At 45.5% G+C, this 26784-nt stretch overlaps 1 protein-coding gene and 1 pseudogene across 1 annotated transcript in view; one reads left to right on the top strand and one right to left on the bottom strand.

Annotated features, from left to right (window-relative positions):
* The window catches only part of LOC126260653 (uncharacterized), a 510286-nt gene that overhangs the window by 13742 nt on the left and 469760 nt on the right, over positions 1–26784 (bottom strand). The gene's annotated exons all lie outside the window — the stretch shown is intronic.
* Positions 22039–22156, top strand: LOC126261354 (5S ribosomal RNA; annotated as a pseudogene).

The raw sequence follows: 26784 nt of genomic DNA, 5'->3' as shown, positions 1-26784 counted from the left end.
CCCCATTACCAAGACAAATAAACGCTAAAGCGGCGGCGCGCCTCTCAATTGCGCAGGCGGCAGGCGCGCTCGTCCGTGCTGACGCCGCGCCGCGCAGCACGGTCCAGGGCCAACGCATTGCGCGCTCCGCGCCTGCTCGTAAAGCCGCAGAAGCTACCACTGCCCGCCTCTGCGGGCGACACTTGTCTGTATCAGTCGTTTCGGTTCCGCATCGGACTTCAGCCTCCAATATTACACGATAATTTTCTTAAAAACGTAACGTTCATTCATTTCGCGTTACTTACAACTGAATGGCGGGTTAAGTGTTTAGCCACTTGCGCAATCATGTCGAAAAACTATCGTCAGGGTATAATTACGACAAGGAAAAAAGTCTCCGCCTCGCACGGATTTGGCGATGGTATAAACGAGATTAAGCTTTTATTGCGTTGTTCGGTGTTGCACAATAAATCAAGAGTCAATTTGGCCTGTGTTCCTTTGTTTATGTGGATTTCTTAAGTAGTTGCGTCGTGAGTGTTTGACTCAGACTTACTGGACTACTGTACCACGATAAAACTTGTTCTGGACGATTTATCTCAAATGTAGATTTATCAAAAACTACTAAAGGTTTGAAACTTCCTGGCAGAGTAAAACTGTGTGCCGGACCGAGACTCGAACTCGGGACCTTTGCCTTTCGCGGGCAAGTGCTCTGCCAACTGAGCTACCTAAGCACGACTCACGCCCGTCCTCAAAGCTTTGCTTCTGCCAGTACCTCGTCTCCTACCTTCCAAACTTAACAGAAGCTCACCTGCGAAACTTGCACAACTAGCACTCCTGAAAGAAAGAATATTGCGGAGACATGGCTTAGCCACAGCCTGGGGGATGTTTCCAGAATGAGCACTTGCCCGCGAAAGGCAAAGGTCCCGAGTTCGAGTCTCGGTCCGGCACACAGTTTTAATCTGCCAGGAAGTTTCATATCAGCGCACACTCCGCTGCAGAGTGCAAATCTCATTCTACTAAAGGTTTGTTCGATTAAGTTTCGGATGTGCAGCCGCAAGAATTCTCCTTCTTCTTAATATTTCGGCTGCATAACGTTCAGCCATCTTCAGAGTGAGCCGCAAGACTGCCGGTCCAGTGCTCACTTCGTCCCTTTATACTCGTGTACCGCGCAACTGCGCATGCGGCCACAGATGCAAATGCGCCAGAGACGTTGGTCGCCGGCAGAGACGTGCACAATACGCCAGTTACATCTATGACTCCGCAGTAGATCTGTGTTGGCATGTCGATGTATCATTGTGAGCTGCACTGTGGCGACGTCTTTGTGAGTTTATTACACCAAGTGCCGGATTGCATGATTTATCAAGGTTGAAACCACTATCTCTATTGATTAAATTCGGCGTCAAGCGAATCTCAATTGCCTCCTTCACTATCGAGTCCCAAAAAGACGATGTAGATGCCAAAATTTCGACGTTGTCATACAACATACTGTGACCAGTGTCAATACAGAGCTCTTGCCACTGCCGACTTGTTAGGTTGTAAAAGTCGTGTGTACCTCCGGTGTTCTGTACATCTTTCTTGGACAGTGTGAGTTGTTTGTCCGATATAAGAAAGGCCACATTCACATGATAGTTTGTAAACTCCAGACTTACGGACCATCAAATCATCTTTGACGGAGCAGCCCACGAGTGCAGCTGTCTTGGGTGGAGGACGAAAAATCACTTTTACTTTGTGTCTGCTGAGAATACGTTCTATTTTTGATGAGATGGTACCCACATATGGCAGGAAGGCCATCGATTTAAAGGTTTCTTCGTCTTCTTTCTTTGTGGCCTCTTTAGGTTTCATTTTCAGTGCCTTCTGTATTTGCTGTGGGGAGTACCCACTGTCTTCAAACTTTACAGAAGCTCTCCTGCGAACCTTGCAGGACTAGCACTCCTGAAAGAAAGGATATTGTGGAGACATGGCTTAGCCACAGCCTGGGGGATGTTTCCAGAATGAGATTTTCACTCTGCAGCGGAGTGTGCGCTGATATGGAACTTCCTGGAAGATTAAAACGGTGTGCCGGACCGAGACTCGAATTCGGGACCTTTGCCTTTCGCGGGCAAGCGCTCGACCGTCTGAGCTACCCAAGCACGACTCACGCCCCGTCCTCACAACTTTACTTCCGCCAGTACCTCATCTCCTACCTTCCAAACTTTACAGAAGCTCTCGTGCGAACCTTGCATATTCACATCAGCGCACAATCCGCTGCAGAGTGAAAATCTCATTCTGGAAACACCCCCAGGCTGTGGCTAAGCCATGTATCCGCAATATCCTTTCTTTCAGGATTGCTAGTCCTGCAAGGTTCGCAGAAGAGGTTCTGTAAAGTTTGGAAGGTAGGAGACGAGGTACTGGCGGAAGTAAAGCTGTGAGGACGGGGCGCGAGTCGTGCTTGGGTAGCTCAGATGGTAGAGCGCTTGCCCGCGAAAGGCAACGGTCCCGAGTTTGAGTCTCGGTCCGGCACACAGTTTTAATCTGCCAGGAAGTTTCAAGATTTAGTTTGTCGTTATCTGCAGCATACCCTCCGTTCTCTCAGTTTCAGGTATTGGCGGCTGCGATACAACGATGGGTGTACTGCATATGAACAGTGCCCACATTTGTGGCAGCGTTGTGAGGAGTCGCGCATTGAAGAGAAAGGTGGGCTGGAGAGGGGTGGGGGGGAGTGGGCAGGTGGCCATTCATTAACGCCGCGCCAGGCTGACGTTGTCGGCTGTCGGGCGGCGGCTCAGAAAAGAGGGCGGAGCGACGCGCGCGTTTATCGCGACAAGGCTAGCGGGGGCGGTAATTGGCGATGTGATAGCGAGCCGCCTGCACTGCGTGTCCGGCGTATTGACGCGGCGCGCACGGCGATACCGGCGCCGTATCAGCACGCCGAGCGGCCGCACGCATTTGCCGCCACCTGCCCGTGCTTCCCACACCCCACGCGAGAGAGAAGCTCCCAGACGTTGAAAACAGTGGCGAGCTGCAGGTCTGAAATGTGATTTGCACCTCAAGGCCGATTTAAACGAGTTGGCGTTTGACAGATAGCGCGCTAGCCATCTCCCACCATCATTGTACCATTGGGAGTTGTACAGCCATTGTCGGCTCCAACTGTGCAGCCACTTCTGACGCGCAAAACACTGTGCCACACCACATCTCAGTGCGCCACTGCAATAGGAGATTGGTCTATCGTTATTATGCGTGCCTTACCACCTACATCTACATCTACATCTACATTCATACTCCGCAATCCGCCATACGGTGCGTGGCGGAGGGTACCTCGTACCACAAACTAGCATCTTCTCTCCCTGTTCCACTCCCAAACAGAACGAATGAAAAATGACTGCCTATATGCCTCTGTACGAGCCCTAATCTCTCTTATCTTATCTTTGTGGTCTTTCCGCGAAATGTAAGTTGGCGGCATTAAATTGTACTGCAGTCAGCCTCAAATGCCGGTTCTCTAAATTTCCTCAGTAGCAATTCACGAAAAGAACGCCTCCTTTCCTCCAGAGACTCCCCCCCTCCCCCCCGAGTTCCTGAAGCATTTCCGTAACACTCGCGTGATGATCAAACCTACCAGTAATAAATCTAGCAGCCCGCCTCTGAATTGCTTCTATGTCCTCCCTCAATCCGACCTGATAGGGATCCCAAACGCTCGAGTAGTACTCAAGAATAGGTCGTATTAGTGTTTTATAAGCGGTCTCCTTTACAGATGAACCGCATCTTCCCAAAATTCTACCAATGAACCGAAGACGACTATCCGCCTTCCCCACAACTGTCCTTACATGCTTGTCCCACTTCATATCGCTCTGCAATGTTACGCCTAAATATTTAATCGACGTGACTGTGTCAAGCGCTACACTACTAATGGAGTATTCAAACATTACGGGATTCTTTTTCCTATTCATCTGCATTAATTTACATTTATCTATATTTAGAGTTAGCTGCCATTCTTTATACCAATCACAAATCCTGTCCAAGTCATCTTGCATCCTCCTACAGTCACTCAACGACGACACCTTCCCGTACACCACAGCATCATCACCAAACAGCCGCACATTGCCATCCACCCTATCCAAAAGACCATTTATGTAGATAGAAAACAACAGCAGACCTACCACACTTCCCTGGGGCACTGCAGATGATACCATCACCTCCGATGAACACTCACCATCGAGGACAACAGACTCGGTTCTATTAAGAAGTCTTCGAGCCACTCACATACCTTCGATGAAAGTAGCCGAAAGATGGGCGTAGGGAAGGCATTACGCACACCAATATCTTTCTTGAATTCCAGAGTTTTACACGATTACCGTGGAAGTTAGAGAGTTTGAATCAGTTTTGATCACCGCAAAGAGCGGAGCGCTGTTAACACCTGCTCGCCGACAGCTCTCATTGCGAAAAGGTCGCAACTTTGTAGGTGACAGAAGTCAAGAGATAACGATATGTACGCATACAGATGGCGGTAGTATCGTACGCATACAGATGGCGGTAGTATCGCGTGCACAAGGTACAAAAGGGCAGTGCAATGGCGGAGCTGTCATTTGTATTCTGCTGATTCATGTGGAAAGGTTTCCGATTTGATGATGCTAGCACGACGGGGTTAGCAGACTTTGTAAGTACTTGAAACTAGACGCATGGGACGCTCCATTTCGAAAATCCGAAGTGTCAACGGTGTGTGTGTGTGTGTGTGTGTGTGTGTGTGTGTGTGTGTGTGTGTGTGTGTGTGTGCCGGCTGGTGTGGCCAAGCGGTTGTAGGCGCTTCAGTCCGGAACCGCGCGACCGCTACGGTCGCAGGTTCGAATCCTGCCTCGGGCATGGATGTGTGTGATGTCCTTAGGTTAGTTAGGTTTAAGTAGTTATAAGTTCTAGGGGACTGATGACCTCAGATGTTAAGTCCCATAGCGATTAGAGCCATTTGAACCATTTGTTACGCACGCCGTTGTTATACTTCAAACACAGCTGTTGACTTTGTGATGGATATAATTCTGAAAATCGTCGTATAACCCGAAAATCGTTATCGACGTACAAGCGTTTTGCCGAACTCCTATCGTAATATTTAGGCCCACTTCATAACATCTTACACAGAAACACTGTTCTGCACTATTTTATCACTGACATTCATCATACTCGTCTACAGGCGTCCATGTAAACCAAGCACTTAGGTGTTGACGGTCCTTTACACTGAACGTCTCTCCAGCAGAGGAAAAGTGTAAATTCTGTTACTATCTCGAACTTCAGATGTTAGAGACGAATTCTTCAACATCGACATTGACATTTCGACATTCGGAAAGCGCAAAAAATACATGTCGCTCCTTAAAGGTAGTTAATAATATCCGTATAGCTCGACAGTGTGCTTTTTTTCTTTAAAAGAAAAAAGGATTTTTATAATACCGCTAAAATACATTTTCACCACAGATAGAAAACGCCATCAGTGTGTGAAAGGCGAATATTTTTGGAGCCATGTGGAGCTGAACCTGTGACTTCGAAACCGGTAATGGCGATTTTTACTTTCAGGAAGCATATGCCTATATTATCTGACAGCTACGCTCTCGTTATTCCTATTATTTACCAAAGTAGAGATAAAAATAGTCAACTGGCGATATAACACTTCAATAGTTACTGAAAGCAGAGAACGCTAAGGGCAACAGTAAAAGGAGAACATTTTGTTACCTCTCTTCCCGTCAGATGTTTTACTTTTCTTTATCCATAAATATTGAAGATAAACCAAATCAAAGCCCGTCTGTCCACAGCACGAGTACAGCTTCGCCGTCCAGCTGAAATGACTCGAAATTCAGCTCCAGAGAGGCCAGTGGTGGAGATACGCATACGTCACGGAAGTAACAAATTGAGCGTTTTGCTGCGCAGTCATAAATACAGCTGCAGCGGCAGTGTAAATACGCGCCATTTCATTAGGCGCGAGGGGGGAAGCCGTGTGCGCGATAAATGATTTATCGTGCGCGCGGCCGCGCTCGATCCTGGCTGGACAGTTGAGCCGTATCCACGCTGGCCTACTTGCTCATGGTGTTTTCCACCGTCGCATCAGCTGCCAGGATAATCGCGCCCCCTTCTGTTGACTACTGTACCAGTACCTGGAGTCCCAACAACGAGTACCAGTACCTGGAGTCCCAACAACGACGGAATGAGGGAGGTGATAGGAGTCACAAGGCTGTAACTAGACGAGACAGCCCATAATTACCTGCAGGTAGATTTTCAGTGAACTTAGGTGGCAATCGTTCTGTTGGGAAACTAAGAAAAGGTGTTTCGGTGACATTGTGTTACATCATTCTGTTTCCTCCAGTTTACACGTCGCGAGATGGCCGTAAATAGAGTTATCTCAAGATGGTTGAAGTGGCGCAGTGGATAAGACACAAACCTCGCCCTCGGAAGGAACTGGCTAAGCTCCAGGCTGTCTTCATCCTGAGTTGGATTTTGCACAGTTTCCCTGAACCATTTACGTCAGTGGTCGGGATGGTTCCTTCAAAATGGTAGCTGTCGATTCTCTGTCGCACCCTTGGCTAATTAAGTTATAATCCATTCTTAGAAAAGTTATACGCGACGTTACGTTGAACGAAAGATTGAGATTTGTTAATGTCTTTTCCATAAAGCAACGTGACAGAGTTTAGTACACAAGTGCGTAAGGGGGGGGGGGGAGGGGGGGCGGGGTTGATTGGGTGGAAGAGACCAAACAGCGAGGTAATCGGTCTCATCGGGTAAGGGAAGGATGGGGAAGGAAGTCGGCCGTGCACTTTCAAAGGAACCATCCCGGCATTTGCCTGAAGCGATTTACGGAAATCATGGAAAACCTAAATCAGGTTGGCCGGACGCGGGATTGAACCGTGGTCCTCCCGAATGCGAGTCCAGTGTGCTAGCCACTGCGATTGAACCGTGGTCCTCCCGAATGCGAGTCCAGTGTGCTAGCCACTGCGCCACCCCGCTCGATGAAGTGCGTAGGCTTTCGCGGTCAGAGCCAGTTTCTGGTGTAGAGGTGCTTCATGTTGTGAAATATAATTGCCACCAACGGTTCTGTTTCGGTCTCTTTGTGTACTGTGTTGTTCAGGTTCCGTTAAAAATTCACCACGATCACTCTAGTAGACATTACAGTAAGTATTATTTTAAAAAATTTTGCTATGGTTAGTCCTGTGGTGAAAGGAGTGGGAAGCATATTACCTGGTTCCCGTTACGGGAAGGAGTGGGGACCTGCTCTTGCCTGTTGTCCCATATAGTATGGGCCACGATTGGCAGTTATCAGCGAGTTGAAGATTCTATTTTCCTATTCCTATTTTCTATCTGCGAGACACGTGTTGCGGAGCGGCGGTTATTCACAGGTAATGATCGCGTCTCATTTTTTGTGCGGTTTGTAATTTTTTTTTAATGTATTGGCCCTCGGTACATGCCCATACAGCCGTCTCAAGAGTGGGAAGACGACACGACACAGTGTGTTGCGACTATTTAGAACATCCATTAGGGTCAAGCCGTACTCTGGTATGAAGTTAATAGGCTTAGAGCCCGATGGGCCACTTGTGGCCTGAAGACGGAGTGCTTTGCTCCCCAATGCGCGTTGCTAGAGGATGCCAGTTTCGTCAATGGGCACACTTCTCCACACTCACAGGTGAAGTCAGCACTAAGCTACATGGATGTTTGAATAGTTTGCGTTATGTGTACGGGCAAAAACGTCCAAGTAAGTCGATGCAGATAATACGCTAAACAGAATTTTCAAAATTAAGTGTCCGACGTATCTCAAAAGGAGACTTCAAAGTCTGCGTGCATTCCAAATTCTGACTTACGGCAGTGCGACACGGAAAACACTTGCATGGGAGGTTTACCCAACAAGCAACATGGTGGACACAGCTAGGGGACTGGAAATGGACCATGATAGAAAATAGAGGAGCAGACCTAATTATGGTTGTAATGTAAGAGAAATGCAGCTGGGTAGGAAATGCAGCAGGCCAATGGGTGGTCGAGGAACCGAGAGCTCTCTGATGGATTCGAAGTGGTAAGAAGAAATGTAAGAACGGTACGTAGGCGGCTGACGCTGCAAAATACGCAGGAGCAACATGCAGGTATTCAGCTGAAGGTCGGAATGCATGTAGATGTATAAAGCAAATTTTTATAAAACAGTGGATATATATTAGGTAATTATTAATGTTTTCGTTGTTATTATTATTTGAGATGACTTTATAGTCTGGAGAAAATGTGAAAAACGCTATTTTCAAATTTTTGATTACAAAGCGACGCCTCAGTAGCTGCATGTGTGGACCATTTCACAGGTGAGTAGACCATCCGCAGTGAGACTACACCTAGTTATCATCTGTACTTAGTTTTGTTGACATTTTCAGTTTTGGGGTACGTAAGGAACCATCCCACAGACCCATAGATTATACGGGTATTTCATATGCCTAGTGCATCTGCAGCCGTTCGCAAACAAGGATACCGTTTATTAAAGACGATAGGAATACATTCCGCATTGCTAACCCCGTTGATGCATCATTGAACGAATACGCACATGACTACACAATGTCCTAAAGTCTTCCCAGCCATCAAATTTGCGGTTTAAGTTCACATTTTGTTCGTGTTTGTTTTCTAAGCAATACAGGGTGTCTCAGGAGGAATGGTCAGCAGACAGGGTTATAACAGGGACGATCATTTGAAGCAAACAGATCTAGTAAACATAGGGCTTTAAAGTGCATACCTTAAGAGTGATGAGTACTTGTTCATCTTCGCTACTGTGAAACACATGTCTTCTGCTGAAGAAGTGCTCATACCATCTCCAGGGATGCATTTCAGGGCCTATGTTTACCAGACATTTTTGCTTCGAATATCCCTGAATACTGACGATTTCCCGTGGGACATGCTGTACATTTTGGAAGAGGTTCCTGTCTTACGGAAACACAGTTGTCTTTCCTTTCACCCATACATATTTCGGTTGAGTGTCACTATCGTCATTGCGTTAATTGTAATTTTATACTAATAGATACTGAAGTTAACATGTAGCTGTCTGACTTCTGCAGACAGCTGAAATTTTGATACAGTTCCTCATCTGCGATTTTTGTACTTCCCACATCATCACGCCTTTGTGAAAACTGTTCTGGCAAACACACGTTTTATAACTGTTTACGGAATATCCAACTGTTCCGTCATCTCGTTTTGTGTGTTCTGGCGGTACACTTGAATATTTCGTAAACAGTGACACAGTGTGTGTTTGCTTGAACAGTGTTCATACATTCACGATAATGTCCAAATTACAAAAACCGCAGGTGACTATGGGTACCAAAATATCAGCTGTACAGCAGACGTCAAACAGCCGGATGCACATCAGTATGCGTGTTTAAAAAATTAAAATGAACCCTCTGACGATAGTAACACTTCACCGAAACATCTGTGGGTGAGAAAGAATACAACTGTATTAGCCCAAGGCAGAATTCTCTTACAAGACAAATTCATCGGTGACGGACATTATCATCACTGTCTAACACCTGTGCACGGTTTTCGAGAGGATAATCCGATGAGGATTTTGTGCTTCTAAATCGGTAATGGAATGAAGTGCTATACCTTATGACGACTGGTATCAAATTACTCAGGTAACAGTTGGCGATCTGGCTGCAGCCGACCCATTCTGTGACAAATAGGAGCCGCACTACCGGCTACGCGCTGTCCAACGCGGGATTGATCGTGTGCATCCAGGTGTTTCGCTATTTTGATAACCGGCCGCGACTGGCGCGTAATGTCAACGAACTGCCACGGAGCAAAGTGGTCGCCTGATTGTCAGTGATGCGAGCAGTGCGGCGCAGATTAGGCGAGATGAGCGTCAGAGAGCGGGCTGTGTGTGTGCGTGTGCGAGCGCGGCTGGAATAGGGAAGCGGCGCCGGCCTCCCCCAGTCAATTACAGCGTGGGGCCGGCGCTGCGCTGTCGCGTCCCGTCTGCGAGCAAATTTGCCTCCGGTGCTCATTACGGCGGCCCGGCCTGTAGCGGTGCCACGGCACAGGTTTCCGGCCGTCGAGTGATCGAGCGCTCGCCCGGCCCTGGCTCATTATGTATCAGCTGCAGCCAGAATAGCGTTAGCGCTCTCGCCTGCTGCGCACGCCGCGCTAGCAACTCCGCCGTTAAGGCCGATTTACCACTGCTCGTAGCTCCACGAACCTCCATGAGAAGTGCAAAACTAGCGTTCCCTTTGTACAGAATAAACATGCTATAAAGCGGTTGCAGACATTGCCAATGTAGTGTTGTGTTGATGTTGTGGTCTTCAGTCCTGAGACTGGTTTGATGCAGCTCTCCATGCTACTCTATCCTGTGCAAGCTTCTTCATCTCCCCGTACCTACTGCAACCTACATCCTTACTTCTCTTCTCCCCAATCCTATTCAATACTTCTTCATTAGTTATGTGATCTACCCATCTAATCTTCAGCATTCTTCTGTAGCGCCACATTTCGAAAGCATCTATTCACTTTTTGTCCATACTATTTATCGTCCATGTTTCACTTCCACACATGGCTACACTCCATACAAATACTTTCAGAAACGACTTCCTGACACTTAAATCTATACTCAATGTTCACAAATTTCACTTCTTCAGAAATGCTTTCTTTGCCATTGCCAGTCTACATTTGATATCCTCTGACCTTCGACAATCATCAGTTATCTTGCCCCCCAAATAGCAAAACTCCTTTACTACTTTAAGTGTCTCATTTTCTAATCTAATACCCTCAGCATCAACCGACTTGATTCGACTACATTCCATTATCCTCGTTTTGCTTTTGTTGATGTTCATCTTATATCCTTCTTTCAAGACAATATCCATTCCGTTCAACTGCTCTTCCAAGTCCTTTGCTGCCTCTGACAGAATTACAATCTCATCGGCGAACCTCAAAGTTTTTATTTCTTCTCCATGGAATTTAATACCTACTCCGAATTTTTCTTTTGTTCCCTTCACTGCTTGCTCAATATAGAGATTGAATAACATCGGGGAGAGGCTACAACCCTGTCTGACTCCCTTCCCAATCACTGCTTCTCTCTGATGTCCCTCGACTATTATAACTGCCATCTCGTTTCTGTACAAATTGTATATAGCTTTTCGCACCCTGTATTTTACCCCTGCCACATGTAGTATCACCTACAAAAAAGGTTCAAATGGCTCTGAGCGCTATGGGACTTAACATCTGAGGTCATCAGTCCCCTAGAACTTAGAAGTACTTAAACCTAACTAACCTAAGGACATCAGACACATCCATGCCCGAGGCAGGATTCGAACCTGCGACCGTAGCAGTCGCGCGGTTCCGGACTGTAGCGTCTAGAACCGCTCGGCCACCGCCGCCCCTCGGTATCACCTACAGCCCCAGAATTATACAGGGGCTCAACCAACGTACCTCTGCCGTCAGACAATGAGAACCAGTCTATGCTGATAGGTCGCCCTGTCACCCTCTGCGACACGGCGTCATGTGGGTGTGGCAACGAGAGCTACGGGATCAGCACACCACTGTCTCAGCCGCTGTCAGTTTTCCAGACCTTTGGGCCGCTATATCTCACTCACATAGCCGTTCAACTGGTCTCACGAGACCAAGTATAAAGCGCTCTTCTCCCGCCTCGGACGTTTTTTGGTAATCGAACACAGGTCCTCCGCAAGGCATTTAGGTGCACTTACCGCTCGGTTACAGTGCCATTCAGTTAATAGAGGTTCCTGAACAGAGTAGACCGTTGGATGTCAATATTTCTGAGGGACGAAATGTAAATGAGTAATACGTGTATAATGCATATCAGCTGTATCAGGCCAGTCCAGTCCGCTGAGAAACTCTTGTGGATTGTCACGAAACAGCTACAACGATTTCGCTGTTGTCTGTAAAAAAAAAATTACTGCACAATACCCCACTTTATCACTGGACTGCGCCATTAACTTTTGGCTCCTACAGGGCTGGGCCACGCTACTGTGCCGGGAGGGGGTGGGAGAGGGGGGAGGGGGGGGGAATTTTAATGTGTACCAGCACGCACAGACATACGAAACATTAACTAGCTAACGATATTTTTTGGAGGTGACAATTAAAACTTTATGAATACTTCTCGCATAATGTTCGTGGGTCAGAGCGATCAACTGTCTAGCGCCGTACTGAAAACAATACATAAACACCTTACGTCCACGGTTGAGTTTACCGCTGTGTACAATTCACGGTTGTTTGTCCAAGACAGAGTAGTTAGAGGAAACAGCAGACATCCGTTTAATGCCTGGTGCAGAAGCACGTAGAGCCGGACAGCCAAATGGGTGTACAAGGAGAAGTTCCACAGCCGGTGTAGCCTTACTTGGATGAAATTAATCGCAGTGGGTAGAAACTGTATAGTTCAACTTATGGAGGACTGCCCAACTTTCTCGACAATGGGCTGTTCATACAACAGAATTCGAGGGCACAGTGATACGTCGTGTGGAAAAGTATCGTCAGTGACTTACCAGTGAAATACACTCCTGAATAGTACAGTGGGGAGAGAACTGGAGAGGCGTCAATCATATGTGTGCAAACAGTGGGGCCCAATTATTTTGGACCCAGAGTTGTGTTACTTATTTTAAAAAATTATTGGAAGTATCAGCGATCAAAATATAATCTTTCAAATTAATTATTACAGGCTAGATCACAAGGCACGTTTGTTGGAACGTGACCGGTTTCGATCAGCACGTGATCGTCTGCAGGCCTACAGCCATTGTCCATCAGTGTTGCTGTAGGTCTGAAAACGATCACGTGATCGAAACCGGTCACCTTTCAACAAACGTGTCTTGCGATCTAGATTGTTACAATTAATTCCAGAGCTGTTTTACGCGATGGATTATGCTCTAGTTCGACTATCGGTTCAAACAGCTGCTGTGCGGTCGACCATTGGTACCCTATCTCAAAGTATTCCATACGGGATTCGCTATCATATGTATTATTTTGACCATAATGGCTTGGAACAATCTACGAGTAAGACGGTGCAGGGCGCACATCTGACAATGCATGCTGTGCCTGTGTCAGTTTCTTCCCTGAGATACGGCGCACTTCCGTATGCTCACAGTCCCTGACCGAAGTGCTTGTCGCGATAATTGTGCCACACTTTGACTCCTCTCAAGACAGGCTCCCAGATATTAGAGCAAGACTTCTCGCGTTTCAGCAATGCTTTCCTGTAGCCTCTCCCACTGCAACGTGTTCAACATCTCTTATAAGTTTTTCATGCCGTCTGGGCAAATTGGTGACAAATCTCGCGGTCCTTCTCTGATACTCGATTCCCCAGTCAATGTACTCGGTATTTATGCTAGGCACATCTGCCCTGTATCATAGCCAGATGTTAGAAGACAGTACAGGGACATCAGCTGCGCGATATTTGTTCTTTTCCTTCAGTCGTATTTATAAGTGTTACTTTTACGCACTGCTGATTCTGAAGCTGGATGGCTTCGTTTTCAGACGGCTGCATACCAACATTACCACCAAAAACATCACCTTGCTAGAAATATGTACAGTAACAGTCACCTAAAATGGACAAAAATAGCGAGCACATATCCAACATTACGTCTTGTCCAATGTGGAAAGCTCCACGTGACACTGGACAGAACCAGCCTAAACGATTTTTCCACTCTTTTAAAAGTCTTATCACGCCTTACGTCCCATCCACTAAAAGACGTTTATAACCCTTTAGATTAGTATTGGGAATTCTTTTTGTGCGCTCAGTAAGTAGTAGAGTTTTCCAAAATAGACACGACTAACGTTAGAGTGTGTTCGTTATTTTTATATGTCTGAGATAATTATTTTTCAGTATATTAAATACCAAGACAATGCTTGTGATGCGCGTAACTAATCTAAATTTTGGTAAAAGGCATCTCACAGAGCTTCTAAATCGATAGCGCGTAAAACTAGCACTTATAGATACGAGTAGAACTGAAGGAAAAGAATACAGTTTTGTCTCTTGTCAATAGACAAACTGTGTCCAAACAGTGTCGATACACCCAGCGAGCTGGTGCGGTGGTTAACTGCACTGGAATCGTGTTCTGGAATCAAATCTCGTTCAGGCTCTTCCATCTTTGCGGGAAGTACATTTATCTGTGGCCAATACTCATCGGGCTGCGCCTTTTTGCTTTTCGTGTACCTCCTTAATGTATCGACTGATGTGCGTTCTGACAAAAGTCGCTCAGTGAAATGACCACGGCATAGCCTACGGAAACATCCAGTCATTCTGTTAAAGAGATTTTAATAAATTACCAAACAGTTAAAACAAAACACAGTATGGATTGTAGCCACAGCTTTTGAAGTTCTCTAATCCTAGGGCTCAGTTATTTGTATTACATTTATGATACGTAACGTTGAAACAAACACTATGCGTAGCTGGCGAAAATATTTAACAATGGGGATTGGAATATGAAAATGTCATCTTGTCGTAACTTGCTTTTATTCTCAACAAATTCTACTATACTGTATGAAAAGCTGTGACTAACAGGACGTTCAAATTTTGACAAAATTTTCTGTGATGCTTCTACGCAAGTGGGGATGACACGCTGAAATCTTGGTTTTAAGTTCAGAAACCGATGGCAGTTTGTTGGCATACAGATGAGATGACACGGAGTGACTCCTCTCTTTGGGGTGTTGATGCACCAATACGATGGTGGTGGCCAAGTCACGTCGCCGTCACATGAAATCAGTCGACCAGGAAATGTGTGTGGAAAGACATCCGTTGTTTACTGCGCTGTGTTGTAGGTTTCCTCATCCTGTTGAAGCCACGTTGTACAACTGAGAGCACAAAACATCTTTAATATGCTACAGTAATGTTCTGGCGTCCCTCCTAAAGAAAATTAGCCCGAACGCTCTATAAGTCAAAACAGCGTAGAAATAATATCAACATTAATCCCAGGGTCTTTTTTTTGTTTTTTGTATGATTCGCTGGTTATGCTCCACTTGAAAACTGTTCGACTGTTTGATGACCGAGCGCGGTGGCGCAGTGGTTAAAAAATGGCTCTGAGCACTATGGGACTCAACTGCTGAGGTCATTAGTCCCCTAGAACTTAGAACTAGTTAAACCTAACTAACCTAAGGACATCACACACATTCATGCCCGAGGCAGAATTCGAACCTGCGACCGTAGCGGTCTCGCGGTTCCAGACTGCAGCGCCAGAAACGCGCGGCGCGCAGTGGTTAGCACACTGGACTCGCATTCGGGAGGACGACGGTTCAGACCCGCGTCGGGCAATCTTGATATACAATAGGTTTTGCGCGATTTCCCTAAATCGCTTTAGGGTAACGCCGGGATGGCTCCTTTGAAAGGGCACGGCCGACTTTCTTCCCCATCCTTCGCTAATGCGATGCGACCCATGACGTCGCCGTTTGGTCCCCTACCCCAAATCAAACCATCGACCAACCAACAAAACAACCAGTAGATGGTTGCAAAAACGTCTAAGGTACTTCAAGTTAATAGCTCTGCTCATCAAAACTTAATTCGAAAACTGTGTAATAAATATCATTCTCGAAAAGTGAGTTTGAGTCATTTTATAGCACGCCACTAATTCAGACCTGTTTTCGTCTTCCTATGTGATAAAAGAGAGCAATTTTCATTACTTATATAAAGAGGCAGGCTCGGGGAGTTCTAACGATAATTACGATTATTTAACAATTTCATTACCAGACAGGAATATCATGAAGTGCTGACCGAAAATAAAAATAAAGGAAGAAATATTAGGGTTTAACGTCCCGTCGACATCGAGGTCATTAGAGATGGAGGACAAGCTCCGAATATTTCAAGGATGGGGAAGGAAACCAGCCGCGCCCTTTCGAAGGAATCGTCCAGACATTTTCCTGAAGCGATTTCGGGAATCACGGAGAACCTACAGCTAGATGCCCGGACGCGGATTTGAACCGTCGTCCTCCTAACGCGAGTCCATTGTGCTAACCTGAACCGTATTCTGAAGTGTTAATTAATAGTAAAGATTAGCGTGGTGACAAATCTCAAATGTGAAAAAATCTGAGATTTGTGCTTCTTATTATAGTGGCGCAGTTAACACTCATTTAACAGGATGTTACACGTGCTCCATTTTCCTGACGTGCTGTCAGTTTAGGGATATGTGCAACAGATTTGAAAATAAACCAACATTTAATTAACAGTTCTGTACAACTCAATAATTAGAATATTAATTCAGTCATAATTGGTTGATTATGTATTTTTTCCAGATTTGTTACACTTTTCACTATCTTCGCTGATGTGCGAATCTAGTGATTATTTATTTTTTCCTGACTGTGTGGAATTCTGCAGTTGTGATTTTTCTTATAAAGAGGGTTTCTAATCAGTTGTGTTTGTACATTAGTTTATTCTTGGTAGTGGCATGTTCTTGAGGTATACGAAATGCAAAAACTGCAAAGAAATATTTACTTTTACAACTATTCTGTCAATAATTTTATATATTATTAATGTAGTATGTGGCCGAGCAATAAGTTTCGCCGTATGCTCTACTGGTTCGGTAGATTTGGAAAGCTACATAAATGACGTAATAAATAGCAGGTTTACTGGCAATATTGGCGGCATTTGTAGGGAAAGAAACGTAAATGAATGTGTGAGAGAGAAACTAAACTGAGAGCCGACGATGTCTCTTTGTTTCTGTGTTTGTTTGGTTGTTTGTTTACTGCTAATCCACTGTGTAATGTATAATGTATGTGAATTCCTAAGGGACCAAACTGCTTAGGTCCACGGTCCCTACACTTACACACTACTGAAACTAACTTATGCTAAGAACAACACAACACACACCCATGCCCGAGGGAGGACTCGAACCTCCGGCGGGAGGGGCCGCGCAGTCCGTGACATTACGCCTCAAACCTCACGGCCACTCCGCGCGGCCTAATCCACTGTGTATTTTATATCCTTACAGAATACAAATTCAATTTTATACGTAATAAAAAGTAGTTGATAACGTAACTGGTGTGCGTTATGTAACCAAAGCATTTACTTTTGAAGCAAGTACAGTTTACATGCATAAACGCTCTTCAGTATGATGAAGGGCAAGTGTTTTCTGTTATTTTTGATAAATGCGAAAGTTGTTTATGTATAACAGAAATATGTTAAAAGTTCGACGACGTATTGTAGATATGTTTGATATATTTTTGTTTTGCATTTTTTTCCAATTTTTTGCCTATTAGTGGAGAGAATTGCACTTTCTAGCACTAAATATTAAATACATATTGTTTTCTTTGTTTTTACTACAATATCCCTATTTTTGACGTTACAAAGCAACAATTTTCGAATAAAGCCTGAATTAAACATAGACAATTTCAATTTTGCTACAAATTGTGTTTACTTTTAAATAACGGACAGGAATATAACTATTTTGAGCGAAAATGTTCCATAGGTTAGCCAGTCATTTATATATACTCAGTTAGTGGACGGTTCACTGCTTCCAGGTTTTAGGGGAATATAGTAAGACATTGACTGTTTATGCAAAGAAAGCAAGCGTTATGAGGCAATGCCCGACAGGTATGCAACACAAATAACATAGACGTAACGCGGGTACGACTTTAACTGACCAAAGCTAGCATTATATTCTACGCTTACCTACGGTAGTTTTATAACTCTACTCAGGTGGCATCCACTGACTACTCCAAGTTCGAAGTCACTGAACTCTCCTGGCTGACCAGCTCTTCTGTTAATGCTTCTCACTGGCAACACAATACTCTCCACTTCCTTTTGTGCTATAGGGTCTGCCTCTCGTGAATCTAGTGGTCAATTGCGTATTACATACGGGCGTCTGGGTACTTTTGATCAGGTAGTGCAGATGTAGAGGTAATTGTGGTTACGTTTCTTTACCATTCTGTAATTTGCGTGAACCAGTGCAGTTCCCTGCGCCGACAGACTCGATACTGCAGTGCCTGTGTTATTCCGAATTTCGATGCAATGCTCCTTCGGACACGCATGCATATCCGAAGGGGCAGGTACTTTGGCGACTATAGCCGTCATGAAATAAACGAAGTGTATTCGCAGTTGCGAATTTGGAATACCGTCAGCTGTATAATGGAGTGACGACAGTGAAAATTTGTGCCGGTCCGTCATTCGAACCTGCATTTTCCGCTTTTCTCGAGCGGTCGCCGAGTTTGACTAACCGCCAGAGCCAAACTTCCACATGTCGTCAACCATTTGTCTATAGCTTGCACTCGTACATCCATTATATACAGGGTGATTATCATTAAAATTTCAAACCGCTGCAGAGATAACAACAGTGGTCACAATGACGTCAAATTGCAAAGAAATATTATCGGAGAAGGGGGAAAACGTATGGCAGAAGAAAAATAAAGAGTTACAAAATGTAGCAACAGATGTCGCTGTAAGTATCATAATTTAATAGTGGTTGACTACAAATGACAAATGAATTACACAGCAATGCCTAACGTGTAGGTTTGACTCTGTGTGCATGGGTGTACAGGTGTGATACTGTTAGTTACGTAAGCCCATCCGACAAGGCAAGGCCACATTACATCGGATGGGAAAAATTGGTTTTTAACTGTCCTGAAGCCAAAAACCGCATAAAAAGCATCAATCATATCAGTTTGTAATTGTCCTGAGGCCAAAAACTGCATAAAAAGCATGAATCAGAATCAAATCGGATTATTAATTTCCGTGTGACTGGCGCAAAACATGTTCAATATGCTGTCCACCGTTGTCAGCAACAAGCTGAAATCGAGAATCTGCACGTTCCACAACTGATCGAAGTGTTTTCGGGGTCACGTTCAGAATGTGTTGCGCAGCGCGTGCCTTCAATGCAGCTAAGTTTGCAATCGGAACAATGAACACAAAATGTTTCAGATACCCCCGCAGCCAGAAGTCGCACGGAGAAAGATCAGGTGATCGGGACGTCCAGGCTGTAGGGAAATAGCGGCTCATAATTCTATTATTTCCGAAATGGCGCCTCGGCACCTGCTTAACTAGATTTGCAATGTGCGGATGTGCGCCATCTTGCATAGAAATTATCCCATCCATACATTCACGCTGTTGGAGAGCTGGAATGACGTTGTTGTGCAAAAGACACTCACAGCGGTTACCAGTGACGGTACAGGTAACAGGACCGGAAGCTCCTAACTATAGCCCTGTGATAAATGATGCCGGAAGCCCGCACCACATAGTGACCTTTCCAGGATGAAGTGGTAGTGGTGGATTTTCCGTTGCCCAAATTCGGCAGTTCTGTGTATTGACATATTCTGTCACATGGAAGTGGGCTTCGTCTGTCCGCAAAATCTTCCACAGCCAATCGTTGTCCACTTCCATGCGAGCAAGAAATTCTAAAGCAAAGGTCTCTCTTGGCAGGTCAACAGGAAGCAACTCGTGCACACGGGTAATTTTGAATGGGTAGCAAAGAAGGATGTTTCGTACGATTTTACGCACCGTGCTCACGGGTATGTCCAATGTTCGGGCATTTCTCCGTGCACTACATTTTTGCACACCACCACTCGTCTCCTCCTGCGTTGCTGTGACCACTGCTTCCACTGACGTCGAATCAATTCGTTTCCTCGCTCTACCAGGTTGCACACCAAAAGAACCCTGTCCTTTTACGAATCATTTTCTCCAGACCTACTGCAGTCAACGGACCAATGGCTTTTTTCAAACCCTTCAGTGTCCAGAAGTTCAGCAGAGCGACTGTGCGCAGTCATCCTTCTTGTAATACAGCTTTACAAGCAGAGCGCGATCCTGCATTGAGACAGTCATAACGCCGCGAGGTCAAGGCCGCTTTGCCACGGTTCGCGCGGCTCCACCCGTCGGAAGTTCGAGTCCTCCCGCGCGCATAGGTTTACGTGTTATCCTTAGCGTAAGTTGGTTTAAGTCAGATTAAGTAGTGCGTAAGCCTAGAGCCCAATGACTTAAGCAGTTTGCCGGTCGGTGTGGCCGAGCGGTTCTAGGCGCTTCAGTCTGGAACCGTGCGACCGCTACGGTCGCAGGTTCGAATCCTGCCTCGGGCATGGATGAGTGTGATGCCCTTAGGTTAGTTAGATTTAAGCAGTTCTAAGTTCTAGGGGACTGATGACCTCAGATGTTAAGTCCCATAGTGCTGAGAGCCATTTTTGAACCTCAGCAGTTTGGTCCCATAGGAACTTACCACAAATTTCAAATCTACAGTCATAGCGAACGTCGCAGACGCGGAAGGAGGAAAAGCCGTGTACCCGGCGTGTTTATACCAATTTCAATGGGTCGCGCGCATGACAGGTGTTTTCATTTACGTGTTCTGACACACACAGCGCCGTCTATTGATCAATTTTCACACTATTTTGTTTCTTGTGCCATACGTTTTCTCCGTTTTCCGATAATATTCCACTGCAATGTGACGTCATTCTGATCAGTGGTGTTACTTTAACAGGGTTTGAAAGTTTAATTATAATCACCCTGTACATTTACGTACAGGCGAACGTTATAAACGTCGACACCTGCTTGACGATGAACAGAAGTTTGGGTCTGGCGGTGAGTTATGCTCGGGTAGCCAAATGGTAAGGCGACCGCTCGCGAAAAGCGGGAAATACTGGTGCGAGTCCCGGTCAGGCACAAATTTTCGTTGTCGTCATTCCATTCTACAGCTGACGGTTGTCCATATGCGAACTGCGGATACATTTCACGGACTCGGGGCTAGTGGCCGGCCAGCTGGGAGATGGCGATGCGAGGTGATGGCGTCGGGGTTGGGAGCGGGCAGAGAGCGGTGTTTACCTCGCCGCTAGGTAATCACGGCGCGGCAAATTTGCACGTGGCGCGGCGTCGCGACGCACGCCGGGGCCGGCCGGGCCGCGATAATTGACGCCGGGCGCCGTGACGGGCGTCCGCAATTAGGCGTCCCACCGCGGCGCCGCCTGTTTACCGCGGGCCAATCTCCCCGGCCGGCGCTCGATTATTCAGATTAGCTGACACCTCGGCCAGCCTCGCGCGCTTTTTATCGCTCCTAATGTCTCGCCGAGCATCATTAGGGGCGGGCGGGGGAAATCCTCTCGATCCATTACCCGGCGTGGCGCGGCCCGCCGTCTGCGGCTAACTGAGTTGTCACTGCGTAGGGAAATCTGCTTCGCGCCTTTTTTATTTGATTGCTGTCGGCGCAGAAACAAGCAATTTGTTAGCGGCCTCAATCTGTGACCTCGTTTTGTTTAGTCACTCCCCCCTTATAAAGCATTCCGGGGGCCGGAGCTACAATGGAGCAGGCAGACATAATGGAGCGGAAAAACGAATGACACAAATTAGGCCCACGAAATCGCGTACGGAAACAGCATCAAACACCTGGGCAATAATTTTCCAGAACGTAACCTTATTAGAGCACTAGTCACGCCTTCGTAACAAACTAATTGTGTTTTATCACCGACTACCATCCAGTGATTCCTGGCGTTGAAGACCAAGCGTTGCCTTAACGAGTTGCTTCCTCTTCCTTCGATCTAGGGCCCTCTTCTTTCAGTACGTCGAGATGCCAAGCTTGTTTAGATCGTTTCCCAACTCATCTTAACAAGTCTTTGTCAGGCAAGAAGAAAGTTTTTTATAGTACTCCTCGAATATGACCAGAAGACCAAGTCAGAAGCTATTAGTTCAAGAAGGGAGTAAGTCAGGGATGCATTGTTCTTCCTTCGCTGTTCAACACGTATATGAAGAAGCGATGAAGAAAATAAAAATAATGTTAGAAAGAGGAATTGAAGTTCTGAGCGGGCAGTTAACATCCTACTGTGTGTGCGGAAGATATTGAATACATTAGCAACTTCCACCCGTCGCGGCTGAACATCTGGAGATGCAAGCATTAAGGCACAAGGTGTGAAGAAGTCGTCTTATACCGCACTACAACAACCCATATGAAACGTCGACTCTACAGACTGAAGCCAGGTCCAGTTTATCATGTCAAAACCAGGACCCAACTAACGCAATGGCAGTGGGAATCCCTGTCTCACAATCATGTTGCGTGCGTGTTGTACACAGATGTTTCCAGGTCTGGTGAAGTTGCTGGCAGTGCTTGCTGGGTAACCCGAAGCAAACGAGACATATATAAGCTAGATTTACCCTTCACTGTTATGAAGCCACTCTTATCGCCAGTTTAGAAACCCTACTATTCGTCCACGGGCAACGGCCTTGTCGCAGTGGATACACCGGTTCCCGTGAGATCACCGAAGTTAAGCGCTGTCGGGCGTGGTCGGCACTTGGATGGGTCACCATCCAGGCCGCCATGCGCTGTTGCCATTTTTCGGGGTGCACTCAGCTTCGTGATGCCAACTGAGGAGCTACTCGACCGAATAGTAGCGGCTTCGGTCAAGAATACCATCATAACGACCGGGAGAGCGGTGTGCTGAGCCCACGCCCCTCCTGTCCCCATCCTCCAAAATGGCTCTGAGCACTATGGGACTTAACATCTATGGTCATCAGTCCCCTAGGACTTAGAACTACTTAAACCTAACTAACCTAAGGACAGCACACAACACCCAGCCATCACGAGGCAGAGAAAATCCCTGACCCCGCCGGGAATCGAACCCGGGAACCCGGGCGTGGGAAGCGAGAACGCTACCGCACGACCACGAGATGCGGGCCCCCATCCTCCACTGACAAGGGGAAGGCCTCAGACACGGCCAACCGATTCGGCTGAAATTTGGCAGGTCGCTTGTGTACAACCTAAAACGAAGGACTCTAAGATATTTTGGGTCAACACCCTCGCAATTTTGAGAAAATCACCCCTAAAGTTTATGACGAGCAATCGACTTAAAACTGGAGTGATCGATAGGTAATTGTAAATAGAGCATTTTTCATAATCTGGTATGGGGTCCGCAAACGCAAACTTTTCCAGGAATCGAGGAAAGAAACTTTTACAACTGCCGCCAAATTGGAACTTACAAACACTGCAAAAGAACGGAGCAACAACAGCCCTGAAAAGGAAGAAGGACTTGAAATTGTGGGAAAGTGATATCGTTAAAGGAGGGACAAGATACGACAAATACCAGGCCATAAATAACTGGACATACGACCCATTTGTCGAATCTCGTCGTCGTAACGAGAATGTAACAACGAGGATACTCCAGGAGTGGGCTGCAGGTGCAGCGTTCAATATACGTCCAACAAGGATTTTACGTTTGATGCATCATTATCTTGGGCAAGAAATTTCAAATCGGAGTATAAAATTCGTCAACGGCACGTCACTAAATATGTCCCTCATAAGGAGGAACAAAATGTAGAAGATATGCACAAAGTGGCGGCTCTTTTCAGCAAAGTGCGTCACTTATGACCGGTTTTAGTAGTGATTACGTGACAAACACTTATCAAACAGGATGCGAGTATCGGGTGAACATTCGACGCACGTTATCGCATAAGGGAGAAAAACGAACCCTTGTCGCAGTTGGTAGCAAAAACAAACTAACACATTCGTACACGGCGCAATATGCCATCACAGCCTCTGGAAAAGTCTTGCCTAAGGTTTTCGTGTGTTTACAAGAAACGAATGATACATTTGGTTCTCGGGTTATAGAAGAGGACAATCGTTTAACCGACTCGTTGAAAAATGTTTACATTACCTGCTCCAAATCCGGGAAACTGACGAATGCGATTTACAGAACATTTCTTGAGAATGTTTTAAAACCATACGTTGCTGATAACAAGTTTTGTCTAGCATTGGATTCCTGGAGTGGACAAATTAATACTACAATGTATGACACAATGTTTATAGATAGGGACGGTCAGCCGACATGCACAGTAAAAGTAATACCGCCAAACTGCACACCTGTGTGCCAGCCATGTGATGTTTATTTCTATCACCAGGTTAAAAACTTTATTTCCAGGCTTCAGAATTGCAGTGTGGTTCTGGAAACCCAGCGGGAATTGCACAACCGCACGGATGCAATAACTATTCACAGCATAATTCATAACCAACTTTCAACACCGATTTTTCAGGCAATGATGTCGTATGTGTGGTACTCATCAAAATTAATTCCCGAAAAAGACATATTTTTAAATGTAAATCAAGTTTGTTTTCCGCCGACTCTTCGGAAGGAACAGTGTAGCTGTCGAAAGATTGCATTCATTAGATGTTCTTGGTGCCATGAGTATATTTGTTTCGAATACTTATATGACATTTACCATCCGTCTAGTTGCTCGAAGATAAGTAAGGACACGTAACAGTGACTTGAAGAGCCATTGTAAAGTGACCTGGAGTAACATTTTAGCTGTTTACTACCCCAAGAGGTTTGAGAAATTTATTTGCCTACCTTATTATTATCATTCCTTATTGATTTACTTACCTTATTAACTCTCCTATCCCTATCAATTGAGATATGGAAAAATAAAAACGAAAAGAACAACATCCGCTAGGTCTCTTCGAAATTTGAACCCGGGTTCTCCGATGCCCAGCCAGTTACCTTGGTCGTTTACCTTTTTTTTTTATCGTTGTGTTTGGTCGTTGCGGACGTCACATGACATCCGTTCAAATTCGTTTGTTGATCGTTCCACTCAGTTTTTTTTATTACAGAGGCCAACCGGCTCTCTGACCGAACAGGCTGAGCTACCGTGCCGGCCCATTGCGCTACCCGTGCTGTCGGCGAAAAGCGTTTACCCTGTGGGTACAGAAGCGGCAGCTGTAAAAGTTTCTTACCTCGATTTCTGGAAAAGTATGCGTTTTCGGATCCCATACATGATGATGAAAAATGCTCTATTTACAATTATCTATCGATCCCGCCATTTTTGAGTCGATTGCTCGTCATAACCTTTAGGGATGATTTTCTCAAAAACGCGGGGGTGTTGACCCAAAATATCTTAGATTCCTTCGTTTTAGGTGGTACACAAGCGACCTGCCAAATTTGAGCCGCATCGGTTGGCCGTGTCTGAGGCCTTCCCCTTGTGAGTATGACAGGGAGGTCGGATGGGCCCGGTAGGCTACTCGTGGACTGACGACGGAGTGCTTTACTATTCGTCCACAGCAGACACAATAGTCATCCTCTCTCATACTATGGCAGCTCTACAACTGATTAGAAACCATCGTATATTGTAGTAACCCCATAGTAGCAGCAATCGTCAACGTTGTGTTTCGGGTGCACAGGAACTGTTTCGACATCGTGATGGTATGGATGAAACGCCACTCTGAGGTATCTGGAAATGAACAAGTAGCTGCCCTAGCAAAGCAGTGATCTCCGCATGGAGCTATTAACATGATGAACTCCCTCTCACAGATATGATACCCAAGCTCAGAAAGCGGTTGTCCTCGGACTGGCAAGATGAATGGCCGTTGACATCGAAACCAAAGGCAATCACTACGCACTAGTTCATTCCACGATTCCAAGAGTACCGTGGTGTAATACGGTACAAACATCAACGATATTCATGACCGTTATAGCATGGCTGAAATTTAATGATTGGAAGTTCAACAAACACCTCTATTGGCTCAATCTAAGTGCCACACCTTTATATGTTTGCGGAGAAGGAGAAGAAACCAAATATTTCTACAGTGTGCTCGGAACACGCATGACACAAACGTCAGCCTTTTCGTCATCACTTTTCTAACAGCCTCCAAACCTTTTCAGCATCCAACGACACAGCGACGTATAAGCTACCCTAAAAATTCGTCAAAAGTGCCAACATTAAGAAATAGCTCCCTACGCTGCTAATCTAATGCTCCTAGAACTTAGAATGCCAGGAGAAGACCAAAGCCAAACTAACTACGTCATCATGAACTACTCTGCAGAATTCAGGCTTTAAATATGTGTCACTATGTACCTCCTTTTAGTACCTGTCTGAATTTTGGTGTATCTATACGTGTGGCTGTATTACACAACTCTGGTTCTTGTAAACTGTTCTCCTTTTCTGTCTGGGTGGTACTCAGAGACTTACAAAAAATATTCAATTCTTTATCCGCAGCTTTTGAAACCATTCTCACAGGACATACAAAGAACGTTTTATTGTTAATGTAGACATATAGTCATTAATGTGGACTGAATTGGTAGTATCCCAAATGTGTACCAACGGCGATTTATCATTTCTTATTGTGTTACCAGTAGGATTTTTATAGTATGCTACCACCATGTATCCTGTGTTCCATTATCTTTTTGTTCATTCTTTTTGTTCTTGTTATACGTCGAATAAGTCCTTTGCTAATTCTATATTAAATCGTACCAGGATACAACTTAAATATTGTCTACAATGAATTATCAAAAGCAAATAGAACGTAATATTTTCTGAGATTAGCTGGCTGTAAGGAATTTGCAGTCTCCTGAGCACTGAATGTAGACAGTACCAAAGAAATACGAGATTAACAAAGTGTAGCAAAAATGTAATTAGCGTTAAGCTTAACACCAAAACTGGGACCACTTAGTAGACTAACTGGAGGAACTGAAACAGACTAGCACAGGCAAACAGGGCATCGCTCGACAAGGCCTACTAGGATCAAATGCAGGCCTCAGTGTGAGGAAGAAATGTCATAGTCTACATCTGAAGCACAGGGATCTATGGAAATCAATCATGGATGCAGGAAAAGGGAGACGATCGAAGCAGTTGAGCGGCGCAGTTACAGAAGGAACCGAAATTATGTCGACTAAAGAAATGAGGAGGCCCTCCGCATACTCGCAGAGGAACGGAATGCATGGAAGACACTGACTAGAAGAAGGGAAATTATGATACATGTGTTACATCAGCAAGTAAACACCGTGGCGCTAGAGAAAGCAGCAATGGGATATAACTGTGTAGGACGACTGACACAGGGGAAGATACAGATTAAAATCACAAGACTGTTTTTTTCTGTTCTAAGAGATTACAATATGTTATTGTTTGGCCTTCAGTCCAAAAGCTGCTTCGATGCAGCTCTCTACGATAATCTATCCTGTCCAATTTCATTTAAT

This window comes from Schistocerca nitens, chromosome 5 (assembly GCF_023898315.1).
Source record: "Schistocerca nitens isolate TAMUIC-IGC-003100 chromosome 5, iqSchNite1.1, whole genome shotgun sequence".
Classification (NCBI taxonomy): domain Eukaryota; kingdom Metazoa; phylum Arthropoda; class Insecta; order Orthoptera; family Acrididae; genus Schistocerca; species Schistocerca nitens.
Note: the sequence above shows the minus strand (reverse complement) of the source record. Positions and strands in the feature narration are given on the sequence as shown.